We start from the raw sequence: 11,466 nt of genomic DNA on the forward strand, positions 1-11,466 counted from the left end.
TTCACATTCAAAATTGAAGTTTGATCAAATTTCAACATCTCTATTTTTTTTTCCCCTTGGAATCTCATTTCTAAAGAATTTTATTCTTCAAACATGTCTTGGGTGTTTAGTTTTATGGTGAGAGATCGTAGCTAAATAATAAGTTACACGCAAATGGGGTAAATGTTGAAAAGTTTAGGGTATAGAAGAAGTATATTGTAAACATTATAAAAGAAAAAAAGGTTGGAGAAAATGATCTTTACTGAATCATATGTTGAGGATTTTTCATTATTTATCACCAATTTAAAGCTTATTAACATCAATTAGGTAATGGCTGAAACAGAGATGGACTTTTTACTAGGAAATTTTTCCACCTGGCAAGGCTGATGACCCTCAACTGTAGAAAGGACGTCAAAAAATATCTTGGATTGAAAATGAGAGGTTTTAGTTTTGATGATGTAGAAATTTAACTTGAGATCTACCATGATTGGACCAAGTCAAGAATAAATGCAATATACTAGTTACACATGTAGTACTTAGAGATTGTCAATGAGAGTTGATTTTTATCATAGAAATATAAATGTTAGTTCTATCATGCTAGGTTATGAATAACTCTTAACATAATAGATCCATAAGAGTTATCTAATAGTCCTTGAATTTCCTTGTAAGATACATTATACATAAAGATGATTACTTATTAGAATCAAAGACCCAAGCACCTCTGATTAATAAAGAAATTAAAAATATTGAATTAGCCACCTTATCTTTATTAAGGAATTGTTTTTGTCTAGAATCTTAGTAAATGAGATAAATATCTTATGGTTCATTTCCACTTCATTATTTATTTGGAGCCTTAAAAACACATCCTCGACAAACTCTTTAGTCAATCAGCCAAAAATACACTTTGTTTTTTCTAAAGTAGCACAAGTCTTCAGCAAAGTCTTAAAGGATTCAAATCTTTCCTTCCTTTTATATGATATAAGCTGAGTGACACAAATCCAAGCAAAGATAATCTACTATTTACTTTGTCTAAGCAAGCTTGTACATCAAAAGTGGGTGAAGCAGCTCTTGCACATAACATAGGACTTGTTTCTCTTTAACCGAAGCATTTGTAAGGTACACATGAAACATAAAACTATGTTATGAAGGAAACACACCAAGGTTCTTATAGCTAACATACATGTTAAAATATTTTCTTTGGGAACCTTGATTTGGATGGACCATAAATATCAAGAGATTGGTTCTAAAGCTTTCTACTTCTAGTATTGCTACAGAATAGAGGCAATTGTGATCTCCAACTTATGTGGTATTTTCATGCTAGAATCTTCTTTAAATATTTCTCCTTGAAAAACTAGCTTACCCTTCTCAAGTATGGATATCTCTATCAAATCATGTAGCTATTTCTTTAGGTTATACTCTTGGTTGTTGAGGGACAAAAAATGGAGGCAAGACAACCACTGGAGTGGCCTGAACTGGCTTACCCTTCTCAAGCATGGCTTTCTCTATCAAATAATGTAGCTATTTCTTTAGGTTATTCAAGGTCTAATCAAATGGTGGCACCTCTCTTTGTGCTTAGGCAGTGGAGTGTCTATAAGCTAGCTCCTTTTTCAGCACTCTAACAACATATTCATTTAGCACCACAATAGACTTCTCATCTAACTTCATTATGATAGTCACCTACATAAAAATGCTATGATATATGGCTACTAGCTATGGGGCAACTTATTCTCACCTATTCCCTATGTTTTTGTGTTAAGAGTGTTATATTTATACTCTTAGGAAGTGCATTTTTGTGGCACCATAGACAACAACTGATATATGAGCCTCCAAAGAGACTTAGTATGGTTTCCAACTCTACCATTAAAAATGTCTTCATCACACGTATTCCAAGTGGACCATATTATTTCAACAAAAAGAATAGACCAAACTGAACTACTACTACTTTTTAGGCCTAAGAACTTTCAAGTTAGTAAGTAAGTTGAAATAATGGTGCAAAAATAGGCTAAAAATAAACCAAACTTTCCTGGCAAAGGAAAGTCAAAGAAAATATGGAAAATAATAACATAGGTTTTGCAAAAGGAAGAAATATTAACATCTCCAATGGCTTTTAACAGGCAGTTTATGTAGGAAGAAGCACCACATGAAGTAGGGATTCTTGGGTTCAACAAGTCTATGCCAAAATTTAGTAAGGTGTTTGCTCCAATCTGATGCATCCAAGGTTCATGTTCTAATGGGAGTTAAGATGTTTAATGACTTCTTGGATATCATGGAGGATTTTGTATACAAGTTTGGCTTTAGTGCTGGGAATACTGGCACCATTAGGCACACTTAAGGGATAATATTTAGTCCTTTAGAAAATTTAACTCGTTGCATGCTTCTCTCATCATAGTATGTGTTCTTCAATGTGATTGAGGAATACCAAATATACATTGTAATTCCTACCAATTGATCATGCTAGCCCAGTTTCTTGCATAGCAGCCCTAAAAGAGAGCCAATGACTTATCCCCATGCTTGAGATTCCACCATATTGATTTTTCTCCACAAATCTTGTTATTCTCAACAATGCAACTGTTATTTTTTATTAACTTCCTAACATGCTCCTAACTTTTCCAAATGGCTTTGAATGCACTGATTCTTATGACTTTGATTGCAAAATTACCAAACAATAAGTCATTAATATGGAGACCCTTGCAGGATGAGGTATTATCAGGATTGGCCCTAGCTATATTGTTTCTAACCAACACCTTCCAAGGCTCTTCCACTAGTGTAGCTTTGAAAATCCACTTGATGACAAGAGTAAGCCCTAGTGTTGTAAGGTCTTTCAACCCCAACCTCCCAACTCTCCTTACCCATAGTGCCAAAGAGATTATTTGTATTCCATTTGCTGAATTTTCTCTCAATTTTTCCCTTAATCTACTTCCACATTCCTTGCAAGTTGTGATTTACTAAAAATGGGATACCTAAGTATTTTACTTGATGATTAGGGTCTCCCCTTGTGAGATCAAGGCTATTACACCAGCCAAGAGGTTGATCCACCCAATCTAGCATTATCAATTTAGGCAATAACACCTTGCTTCCCAAGATTATATTCATGTATCATGTACCTTGCTAAGAAAAGTATTTTATTAATTTAAACCTACTCTACAAATTAACCACTTACCATCCAACATATAAGTCCTTTATCAGTGAATATAAAGTTAGCATAACCATATCCAAATTGTTAGAAATGCTTTAGAATAACTAGGGGGGGTTGAATCAGTTATTCAAGGTCCAAATGTCCTATTCAAACTTTTTACTAAGTGTAGTGATCCCATTCAACCATTCATTCATCCGAGCTTTAACTTTTCATACTCAGCAAGTTACTGTAAATCAACATGCAAGCATAATACATAAAAGATCAACACATAACACAGTGATTTACGTGGAAACCCAATTTGGGAAAAACCACCAGTAACATGCTACTCAATTCTCACTCTTCTGAAGTGATGCCCTATGAAAAGCCTACCCTATTAAAGGCTTACAACACACTGTTAAATGTGACCTTGTTAGAGGATTTAACCACCTTGTTAGAAGTGATCCTTATTAGAGGACTTTAGAACATTCACTTGGAATGCCACCCTGTCAAAGGATTTACAAATGGCTATTAGGCCAACCTAAGTCCATAGGATTGTCCTTCTATCCTAACTGATACAATTGCTAGAGACTAAAAATTAGGAATTTTGACCTAATTATAGCATACAACTTAACTTGCAAATCTCAGATCACTCTTCAGCTCTTCACATTGCCTACCTTCAATCTCTGCAACTCTTGATAGCTTGCCCTCTTTTCAAGCTTAGTCTCCTTGAGTCTCCATGCTTAATGTAACAGTGTAATCATCTCTTCTTGACCACTTGTAGAATCAAAGCCTCTATGCTCTTCCTTCTCTTAGATATCTTCTCCTTGACACCCTTCTAACCACTTTGCAATTTGGCACTTCAGCAATAGCAACATCAACAGCATTTGCTTCTTGGTCTATGACTCCTTAAATAGAAGTCTTGGAGTTCCTTTCCTGCTTGATTATTTCTTCCTTTAATTTCAATTCATATGGATTAGGTAGGATTCATTGTATCTAACCCATATTTTTTTTCCTCTAGAAACTTATTGAATAATCCTTTAAATTCGCCCAAAAATTGGTCTACATAGAATTCTGTGACACTAGCTCATCATCCTTATCCTCCAAATGGTTCACAAAATTCAAGGTAACAACTATGTCAACTCAAATTTGGCAATTCTTTATCATTTAAAATAATGCAACATCTCGGTACTATTGAAATCCTGATACTCGGCACATACTGTATTACTCGGCACCTTCTACATTTTTACTGATGCTCGGTACCTGAAGTTCACTTGGCACCAATATTTTCTAATGCTCAGCACTTGAACTTCACTCAAAACCTAAAGATCACTTAGCACACACTAGATTTTCCTTTTGCTTGGCTCCAACTAAGAATTTTCTCGGCTTCAACTAGCTTGCTTGGCACCCACTAGTGAACTTAGTTTAAGATTTGAAATCAATCTTGTTACAACTTATTCCTCCAATGTTTCTAAGTGTTACCAACCTTTGTATCTTTGAATAAGTTATCAATACATCATTTAACCATTATCTTAACTAATCCTTGCACTTCATTACAACATCATAACTCAACCTTTCCCTTAGGTACTCTTGTTACAACTTGTTGATCAAATCCTCTTCATCAATCAACTAAGTGATAGTGCTTGGATCTTATAAGAAAATGTCATTCCTACAAATAGCAAGTTTGACATCAATGAAAAAATAATGATTGAAAATATTATATTAACAATAGTCTCCCTCTTTGATCTTCAATCATCTTCTTACAATGATCTTTTCAATCAGATTTCCAACACAAATATCTATAAAACATAAAATGAACCCTATTACCTAAAATAATTTGATGCCTAACAACAAATTTCCTAATATTTTATAATAAAATTGTCTTTTTAGATCCCATTTTATGTAGCTAAGATTTCATATTATTTTAAATCAAATTATTCATATCCTTAACAAAAAAGCATTAAGAATAAAATTATTAAATTATTAGAATCCCAATTTTTGGGCAATGTTAGTATGAGCTCAAGATAATTGATAGATAGTGAATGGTGGTTTAAAGATCTTCTAACCATGTCAATGGAATTATTTAATATTATTATTATTTTAATGGAAGAATAGGGAATGGAAAAGATGTTATTTAGTAGCATGATTGTTCAATATGGTATCAAATAGATACTTTTGGAGATAAAACAACAAAGCCAAAGTTTAGAATTTGAAATCACAAAAAACACACAAAATTTAAAAGGAAAGAACACACACCCTTCCTTGAAGCCCTCATCATAGATCTCAATGTTAATAACTAGTTTAGATAAATATAGTAGGAAAACCTTCAGGGTTATATTTAAGCAACAAGCACATAGTATACAGACAAATAGAAAATGGACATTTCTATAACAACAATGAGTAAAAAAGTGACAAAGGTAGATTTTGGAATTACCTTGGATGGAGTTATATTTGAAAAATGACATGAAAGTATTCATGTTTGAGCCCTCAAATTTCCTGGCAATCTTCATTAACAAATTAGAGGGAATGACACCATTGAGATCTATAGAAGGAGCCACAAACTTAGGTCCAATACAAGGTCATATTTGAAATGAATAAGTTTTCATCTTATAATGACAAAACTTTGCAAACAAATGTTTACCAATGTTAAAATTTGTAGATGTCATTGTGAAATGGTAGAGAACTTCAATTTTCAAGCTCCTTATGACTCTGAAAAATTAACATATTGTCAACAATGGTAGGTAGTTAGGGTTTCAAAACCCTCAACACCTTCTCTTCTCCAAATTTTGCAAGTGTAAAATGATAAGTGTTTTAGGGATGTTGGACTATCTAAAAATGCCCTTAAGTGCATTTAAGAAAATTTCAAGTTTGACACCCTTGCAATTTTGTGGGATTTTTTCACTTTCATGTGTCTTTATTAATAATATAGTGAAATACATTAGTAATATATTACTATATTACTAAATTATTAAATAAAGATAATAATAAATTATTATTTTTGTTTCCTTTTAAAATCAAATATTGTAATTTAACAGTTACTAATCTTGATAAATGTTATATTTATCAATTGATAGTTGTTAAATTCTTTTAAGGAAACATAATAATGATTCATTTTCTTAAATGGACAAGATGTATTCATGAGCTCAAAGACTTCTTAGAATCTAACCAATTTGGAGACATTAAGAGAGAATATAGGGAAGTTGAATTTGACTTTTCCATAGAGTTTGGAGGTTATTTATGAGTAGTTGGAGCACTTTTTGGGGTGGTTTTAGGGAGTCATAAATGTTTCAATGACTTGGAGGGACTTTTTTATGTTTTAGACTTCATTTCATAGAGTGGGGTGTCCTATTTTGGGAGCTATTTTCTTGCATCTTACCCTAGGAGGTTGTGGGTAGTTTGTAATTATTGAGTTTTTCAACTCATTTTGGAGTTAGTTCTTCTTCGTGTATCTAGATCTCTTGAAGGTTTTCTTGTAGAGATTTTATTGAGTCCTTTTCTCTTCATGTAATTGTAACTCACTATTGGATCTATTGACAACAATACTCTTGTGATTTGAATGAAAATGCATAATTTCGGAGAACAAACTTGTGTCCACTGTATTGTACACTTTTATTTTGGTTTGATTTATTACTTGGTGTTAATCATACTTATATAAATCCATCATGTTTATGTCTCAAATTTTGTCTATAAGTAAATAGCATTGTATCTTGCATAGGTCACAACTTTTTAGATTAAGTCCATTACACAGAATAAGTCAAGCCTATTCATTAGGTTATAGACATTATCCTTAGCAAACTCAATGGTAATTGTTGTGTCATCAACAAATTGGACATTAGATATATGTTCCCCATTAGGAAGCTCTATACCCTTAACTCTTGGAGATAGAGATTTTTCCCTATGTCTATAGTATAGAGCATCTGCAACGATGACAAAAAATGTTGGTGCCAATGGGCAACCTTGCCTTATTGACCTTGAAAGATCAAAAGCTTCATATCTCACTTCATTCACTTGCACCCTTGCATTAGCTTCATTCAAGAGAGTTAGGACCATCTAAAAGAAGAAGTTAGGAAACCCAAACTATTGACCATCATGGCAATAAACTTCCATTCAATTCTATGGTATGCTTTCTCATAGCCCAGGAGCAACATGCAAGCCTACTAATTAGATTCCCTACCATAATCCATAGCCTATAGAAAGTGATAAGAATTTCCAAGATATATCTACCATTCACAATCCTATTTTGGGAAGGGTTGATGATACGAGGAAGAACATTCTCCATCCTTAATGCTAGGATCTTTGCCAAAATTTGGTAAGATACATTCAACAGTGTAATAGGTCTCTAGGTTTTGATGAATGTTCTATCTCCTTCCTTGGGGATAAGTTTGATGAGACTGGAATTGATGTCCACCCCAAGAGACATGTTAATGGCTTCTATATAAATCTAGAGGAATCCATTGCTCATCCAATTAATATATTTTTCATAGAGGTCCACTGGGATTCCATTCAGCCCAGGGGCCTTTTCATTACTCAAATTTTGAATAGCATTGTTTTCATCCATAGTTACATAGGTTTGTCAAGAATAGTTGTCTCTTTAGTAGGCACATTTTTAGGAATGATTCCACTAAGTTTTATCCTAGCATTTTCCATTTCATGTCCAACATCTTCAGAGATGAAGAGTTTCTTATATTAATGTGCAAAGGCTAGAAGAATTTCATCTTGGGAGTTAAGTTCTTTCCCTTCATTCCAAATAGACTCAATCCTCTCTCTAGCTTCTTTAGATTTGAGGATCTAGAAGTATCTAGAACCCTTATTACCATGGTTGATCCAATTAAGTCTGGCTCTAACTTTGACATCTTGATTCTTAAAATATTACAACATCCAGAAGGAGTCTCTAGACTGTGCTGCAGACTCTTGTTTAGTAGCAATATTGACTAGGTTACTCTGTAGGAACTCTAGCATTATATAGATTTTTGGAGTTTAGATTCCATTCTTCTCTTATTTTGGCTTTCTTTATGTCACTACCTTAAAAAGGTTTTAGCAGCTATTGATGTTTTGGGATCATCTCTCAATAGCAAGTTGGTGCTTCACCACCACTTCAATAAACCATCTGATAATATTAACAGTAGTATTAATATCTTCATCTTTTAGCTAGGTAAATTTCAAAACTAGTCCATATTTCCCCCCTTCTCTAAATAGAAATAATAGGGTGGGGATTCAATAGGGCATAGGGGCTGACTTGAACACTAACACTTGTGTCATCCTTCCTAAAATAAAATCATCCCTATGAACATAAAATCTCTTAAGTTCTCTTATTTCCATTTTATAAAACTGTACCAGGTATGCCAAAATGCCTTTATAACTATACTTGCAACCAGCTAAGGGGTCAAAAAATTTATGCTTATTAATCATATTATACCAAAAGAGCATTTCATACTCTTTCCATTGAAACTTGTCACCTCCAATCTTGTCTTGAGGAGCCTCAACCATGTTAAAGTCACTATCAATGATCTAAGGAATTCTATTTAATCAAAACATCCATTTCTACAATTCAATTCTATCTCTATGATCATTTCCAGCATACACATTGGAGATATTTGTCTCTTTATCATCAATTTTATGTGTATTCCAAACTAGTCAATGAGAAGGGGAACAATTCCAATTTGGAATGTGTTTGGTTCATTTAGGCCCTACTAAATTAGCATCCCCTCCCTATCCTTTCTAGTGAGAATCTAGGTGAATGCTCTCACATCTTTCCATTTACATTTCAAGCTAATATCCAGAGAGAACCCAGCAACCTTAAACTCTTGGAGCATTAGTATGTCTATTTTTTTTTCATCATATCTTGTCCTTAGATATTATTGTTGAGTGCACAATTTAATGAGCTACTATGATTTAAGTATGCAAAATGTGGGGAATTTAAGGGTGCACACCAAGTGTTTGAAAAAATTTGTTAAAGAGAAGTGTTTCCACAATATTTCCAAACCAAACATATCCATTCAAACTAGAGATGTCACTTTAGGGAAACATCCATCTGATTTATCTATTCTCATATGGGATAGTGAAAGCCTGACATTTTAAACAAAAGTATTTTGAGCCATTTCTTGTAGTTCTGAGTCCTATTTCGATGAAGCATTACCTAGACTTCACTATTAATGGAAGTTATAAAATAAAGAGCATTTGGAAAAATAAGGTGTATAACTTATTCTTTGTGAATGGATTTATCTATTCAGAGATAGTCTTTGGTAGACTCAGTTAGTAAACGTCAAATTTTAGATCATTTAATAGGAAAGAGAGAAAAATATTGATTCCTTCAAAATTTATACTCAATTACAGTTGTGACCTCTCACTACTAACACACTCACAACGTACTCAGATTGGCGATAGATGGAATATCATTCGAAAAGAGCCTTTGTTAATCATAATATTTTCAAAGAGGGTAGAGCCAACATTAAAAACTTAGGAAAAAATGGTAGAGTGATCTCAAAAGCCTTTTATCAAGCTTCAAAAACATCATTATCTATTTGTTGAAGTTGATCACAAGGAAAAACACAGCATAATCAAGCAATGGGGGACTAAGGCTCCAACTTTGAGCCATCCTCACAATAAGCTAAACATACTCTTACTTAGTACACTCTTAAGAGTCTATATATCACATTGAAAGTAGCTAACCCAACTCTGTTACCATACTGATATTGATAGAGAAAAATTAGTATGTTTTAAGAGTGAGTGGAGTGAACCAAATAAGTGAGAGATTCAACTAGTGGAGCATTGATATAGGTAGAAGGTTCAGACTGTTCATAATCATTTTTGTCATTAGAAAAGTGATCATTGCACTCTGGGCCACCAACAACTGCTCCAAGTAGAAGATTTGGATTGGGGGAATTTCTATTTAGGGCTTGGAAACTTGTGCTACACCTAATGGTCTATGGGTGCTAAGCAACTAAAAGCAAAGATGAGCCTCTGTGGTGAACTCTCTCTGGGCACTTTGATCCATACCCAACCATGTATGACATCTTCATAGGATTTGAACCTAGGATGTAATCCACCTGCCCAAAATAGAGAAACAATGTTAGTCAAAATTCCTTTGGAATAAGACCTAAAAAGCAAGGTCTACTTGAATGTCTAGAAAACAAGGATTTTTTTTTTAAAAAAACAAAGCCCTTTTTACACCTTTTTTTGACTTTTAGTCCCATCATTATAGTTTTGACATCTAGTCAATGAGTGTTCTTCATACCTGGTGCTTTACTATTGCTCTAAGCTTGTGAGGAGTCACTACCATCCCTCCACAAGACATAAGATGTTTGGAGGTGGTGAGGTATTTTGCATATCTCAAAAGTATGAAAGATGTAGATGTAACGTTGGCTCTACCCTCTTTATTTGTGAAGACCTCTCCCTATTGTGCTTGGTCTATTTTGGTCCCTCTATAGGTGTATTGTGGTCTTATCCATCAACCAATAATTGGACAACACAAAATGTTTCCATATTTCATATTCTTATCAGTGTAATTGTTGAATCTTTGAGCTAGTTTCAAACTTGTGCATGCTTGTAAAGAATTTATTTGTGCTACAATAAATAAATGTCAGGGCAATATATTTTCTTCTTTATCTCAGTTATCTTCTTGCTTAGTTTAAATCCCAATTATTAGATATTTGTCCACATTGGAGTTAGTTTGGCATAGAAACTTGCATATTTTATTATATATATTCTTGCACATGAATCCTCTAACAAATCAGAAAATAATCAAACAATATAAAACAATTAATCACTACATACCAATGAAGTCTGAATATTTGAGTGCACTTTGGCTAGAGTTCACTACATACCTTGCATTTGTTTAGTATAAACCTCAGGTTCATATTGATGTCTATGCTGGTCTCTATTACCAAAAATGAGATAGTAGAGCACTACTAGTGTTATGATGGGAAAAATATGTTTTTCATTGTGATAGACTATTTCTAAGCCATCTGTGTTGTTTCTTGTAATTATCAAGCAGTCTTTGTTTTCCTTGAGGCTAAAACTTAAAACTATGTTAAGAACACTAACATGTTATTATTATAATATATTAGAACACTAACACTACCAAATTTTTATGTTAATGTATTATTTATAATAACTTATAAGTTAAGCATTGTCGTGATGACATTTTCGAAAAATTGTGTACAAAAGTTTTAAAATTGATAATCAGGTGCAAATTTTTCCTATGATGCTAAACCTGAGACATCTAATGTATATATGCCTACTTGGCTTAGTTGTGGCTTGTGGCTATACACTTATGATACTATTCAATTAAGTTTCACAACTTTCATGGAATCATGTCTATATAATTGTATTCTTCAAGGAATAGTGGCAGTAGATTTGTGGAGTTGTGATGTAGG

This window comes from Cupressus sempervirens, chromosome 7, assembly GCF_028749045.1.
Source record: "Cupressus sempervirens isolate cs-2001-9-10 chromosome 7, ASM2874904v1, whole genome shotgun sequence".
In the NCBI taxonomy this organism is placed as follows: Eukaryota; Viridiplantae; Streptophyta; class Pinopsida; order Cupressales; family Cupressaceae; genus Cupressus; species Cupressus sempervirens.